This window comes from Poecilia latipinna, unplaced genomic scaffold, assembly GCF_001443285.1.
Source record: "Poecilia latipinna isolate Pla-1442-1.1 unplaced genomic scaffold, P_latipinna-1.0 Scaffold474, whole genome shotgun sequence".
Classification (NCBI taxonomy): domain Eukaryota; kingdom Metazoa; phylum Chordata; class Actinopteri; order Cyprinodontiformes; family Poeciliidae; genus Poecilia; species Poecilia latipinna.
The window spans coordinates 1-4,706 of NW_015113090.1; the positions used below are offsets into that span (position 1 = coordinate 1).

Sequence of the window (4,706 nt, forward strand, 5' to 3'; positions counted from 1 at the left end):
AAACGGAACTCTACCAATTTGTGAGAAAAAAAATCACAGAAAAGCCTGGTTTATTTCACCACAGATGGTCATTTCCTTACAAATTAAAGGTTGCATTTTTCTAATTTTGTCATTGTGAGAACACCCTGCTTGCAATAAAAGTTATTCCTCTTTCTGTTGGCTAAAATAAAAGGAAATCCCTAAACTTGAAAGCCACAACGCCGCGGTCTGGAAAAGGTTATGAAGTGTTCATTTATTATCATCATTAAACCTCCGGTCGGTCTCTAAACAACATGTCGGCTCCTCTCGGTTTGCGCATAAAACAAGACTGATTAGATCAGATCCACTGATGTGGTACTTAACAAATTAGGCCAAGTGATTCCGCCACACTCCAGGCCGGCCATTACGAGCCGGTTGCCATGGACACGCCTCCTGTTATTGTGTGCAGCCGTGTGCGTGCGCGAGCCATCTGCCGGTACTTTAATAGGGGTCAAGATGCACCGCTAGCTGAAGAGAGGAGTGTTGCTAATGGGACTGACACCTCTGCACTCGGTCTGTTAGCAGATTTAGGAAATTACACTGATTCGTTTCATCAAGGCGAGGCCCCATCGAAGCCGGGGCTTTAAAATGTCGGACAATTACATGGATTTTACAACATGAAGCTGCTAATTAAATTACGGCTTCGTTTTTCTGAGTCGGTTTTCAGGATGAATGGACGCTGAGGTGATTTATTTGAGGCGTGTCTCTCAGCGTGAGGTCAGGTGTTCATGTCCGCCTTGTTAATTAATAGACCTTTTCACAGTGACGTCAGACAATGGCCGCCATAACTCAAAACTGGGTATCTTTACTTCCAGTGTGATTTTGCCTTGGGAACTAAGCTGAAAAATTCCCGCATTCTCATAATCTTAAGGATATAATAAAAGGTAAGTTTAATAATAACAGCATTTAAGTGTTAGATAGCTGTTATTAACGATTGTAAAATCACCATTCTCTAACTGTGTATAAAATAAACAGCCTCCAATCGAAGAGTAAACCACCTAGCAGCAGCTTTAGCCACATTTAGGAAAAAATATACTCTGTCAGCGCTGTAACGTTTAGAGGTTCACTTTCTGTGTTTTATAAAACAGTGTTTACGTGCTAGATAACCGTTATAAGTCATTGTCAATTTACCATTCTCCAACTGTATTCAAAGGAACCAGCCTCCGATCATGAGTAAACCAGCTAGCAGCAAATTTAGCCACAGTTAGGAAACATATACACTAAGATATTAACTTGATTTTGTTTGTACGCTATTTAGCTTGCTAGCTAATTTGTTTGTAAGCTAATTGTTTAATTTGTAAGCTAAATATGTTTAGCTTACTAGCCAAATATTTAGCTTACAACTTAAACATTTAGCTTTAAACAAATTATTTAATTAGCAAGCTAAGGCAAAATATTAGCTTATACTAAATATTTAGCTCCAAGTTAAATATTTAGTTTATAAACTAACTTAAGTGTGTAGCGAAATATTTAGCTCGCTAGCTAAATATTTAGTTTGTAAAATCAGCAGTATAGTTTGTGAACTGCATTTTTAGCTTGCTAATGAAATTTATAGTTTGAAACTGTGACATTTATCAATGAATGAATGATGTAATAGAAATATTGCTCTGAAAAACTAACTCTTTTTCTCTGTTGACAGGCTAAATAACTCAAATTACTGCAGTGCATTTTTGGCTGTGTAGCATCACAGAGGCAGCTCTTATCCAACCTGCCCAGGCGGTTTGTCTTCAAAGCAGAAGTTGCTCTTTGGGTCCCAATAGGTGTGTCCTGCTTTCTTGAACAAGACCCAAGTCCATAATAGCTTTTCCAAGCGACTGTGCCAGTAATGGAAACGAAACGCTGATTCTTAAGAAATGAAAATCAATAGACTCACCTCAGTTTATTGGCACATTTGCATGTGATAATAAAGCTTAGCATTAAATAGAAACATGAATTCAAGGTGATATAAAACATCAGCAGCATCATGAGGAGAATTCACAGCTGTGACAGATGTTATTTTCTGATTTCAGGTTGAATTTCTGCTGAACTTAAACACAAAGAAACATCAATAAAACAGACACAATGTGGTCACTCATGCCATGTTCGCACCAATACGCTGCTATTGATCCGCAGGGCGCCTGCGTCTCAACATGGCTGCGATCTATCAGATATGGAAACTTTATCTCATCTTCAATGAGCTCCTGCTGCTGCTAATGTCACATTAAGATGCCCAAACTCTCCCTCGGTACAGAAGGAAATGATCATAAGATAGGATTAGATTTAGATCCACACAGTCTAATTAAAGCTAAATACTTTTTTGATACCAAACGGAAATTAAACAAATCTGTAATAGGGGTGGACAATATGGAATTAAAGTTTTATTATATTTTAATTCCCACAAATTTGAACCGGAAGTGATCTGCGCCATTTTATCAAAGTATAGATGAACAATGACTTCAAGACCATCAAAAAGAAAGTATATTGACAATCTTGACCAACGTACAAGATATATATTTATCAACAAAATGGCTGCTGTTGGGATCGACCCGTATGAGACAGATAAGAGTGAAAGAAGAATGACAAGGTGGAGGAGCCTGAAATCCACGTACGGATACTATCAGTGCTTCAACAGATTTATAAAGGACGGACGAACTCCCCGTGTGAATAACGAGGTTCTGGTGACTGGAAGAACATAGAAACACATAGGCAACATGTCCGTCTTAGCTAACTAGCAAAATTAGCTTAGCAGTAATTATCACCTGTATTTATCGTAGTATTACATGGGGGAGAGTAGAGCACTCAATAAAGAATTACATTTACATAACACATACAATGTGTCCATACATGTACACATATACATACGTTCACATACCTGTACACAAATAAACCCACCAATTATACAATTTAGTTCAATTAAATGTTGTAACTCATATTAATTTAAATTCTTCAAAGAGTTATTGTAGCTGGTGGTAGGACAGACTCTCCTGTAGTGGTGTGTGTTACAGTGAATCTGAAGCAGCCTCTGACTGAAGACACTCCGTTTTCCCAAGACGTTCTCAAGAAGACGACAGTCATGGTTGGAATTATTAATTGGAATTCATCATAACAGAAGTGGAGCCTCTGACACAACCAGCAAAAACCCAGCAAGTGGTTTCTGAATGGTAAGTTAACAACAAAACACTCGTCTTTTCCAGCAGCCATTATACAGCGCATAGAGAGGTAAAACCAGCTGACCAAATGTGCTGGAACTCAGCCCTGGTTGCTAGGTAACGGGCGGAATTCTGCTGGGGTTGCTAGGTAACGGGTAATCCCTGCTGATTCGTGATGTTACATTTCAAAGGTTTTTCAAATGGCTCATTTTCCAGACAATAAAAAACATTAACTTCATTCCAAAAACACAGTGGGTGTCTTTTTTTTTTTTCTTTTTTTTTTAGCACTTGGATTGTTTTTAGAAGCAGTTGAGACCCAAGTTGAAGTACAAAAATGTGCAAAAGGTGAATTTTGCACAACACATCAGCTTCAGGCACAACCCTGTGGTGGTAAATTGAATAATGGTTATAATTTGACAAAAATAAAAAAGGCTATAAGCTAGAAAAGTGTGAAAAGTTCTCATATCAGATCCAGATGACTGGAAGTGAAGAAAACATTCATTCATAATGTTGCTACATTCAGAGTATCCTGCTTTCAGCCTTAAAAACTGACAGAGTGAATGTTTTTAATTTTTCTGTCCTGCCATCGCCTCTGCAGCAGCCTCACTGTGTTTGACAGTTGAAGTGGAAGGCCACTGGCCTGTGAGGGACTCGGTTCATCACGGCCCCAGGCTGCAGCATCCAGCCGCACAACAACAGGGATCCACCACGCTGTAAACACCGCCTGCAGCTTGGACGCATCTGTGAGGGCCAAACCGGGGTCCCACAGGGCTGCTGCAGGGACGCACTGCAAAACAACTAAATATTACCAAGCATTTTTGGGCTAGTTTCTATGGAAAACATCTTAATACACTGAAAGTAAGACAAAACTAACTTACAAGTAACTTTTCAGCAACATATAGGAACTTATTTCAAGTAAATAATTATTGATATTGGTGGAAACATAGTTGTTATAAGTGAAATACGAGATTTTCCTCATATAAGTTAAAATGTTTTGCTCTACTCGTAGTTTGTCACTTCTAGCTAGAACGTTTTCATCAACATTATTGACATGAAGCTCCCATATATTCCTGTAAAGTTACTTGTTAGTTTTGTGTTATTGTAAGTGTGCCAAGATATTTTCAGTAAATCCTACACCAAAAACACAGTTTTTGCAGTGCACACAGCCTGATGGATGGATGAATAACATGAATAACTGATAAATATATTTGACGTTGAGTTAATACGTCTATTTATTCAATAATTCAGCAGCAGAAATGTTTTTTGAGTTAAAAAATGTTGCAAATGTGATTGTCAAATAAAATGTGATTGATTTAAATAATTAATTACACACTCTAATCAAAACAAGTTCCTATGTCTTGCTTAAAAGTTGTTTACAAGTTAGTTTTGTGTTATTGTAAGTCTGCTAAGCTATTTCAGCTAAATCCTAACTAAACATGTTTAATGTTGAGCTATATGTCTATTTATTACATTATTTAGTAGCAAAACATGTTTTTGAGATAACATGTTGCTTATTTTGTCTATTTTTTGATTAAAATGCAATTGATTACAATTAATTAA

General features: G+C 37.4%; 1 long non-coding RNA gene across 1 annotated transcript; it reads left to right on the top strand.

Moving 5' to 3' along the window:
- The first annotated feature begins 57 nt into the window (after positions 1-57).
- LOC106951785 (uncharacterized) lies at positions 58-2,822 on the top strand. The gene is made up of 2 exons (XR_001425867.1): positions 58-531; positions 1,658-2,822. It is a non-coding gene; the product is annotated as an uncharacterized LOC106951785 (long non-coding RNA).
- The last annotated feature ends 1,884 nt before the right edge of the window (positions 2,823-4,706 follow it).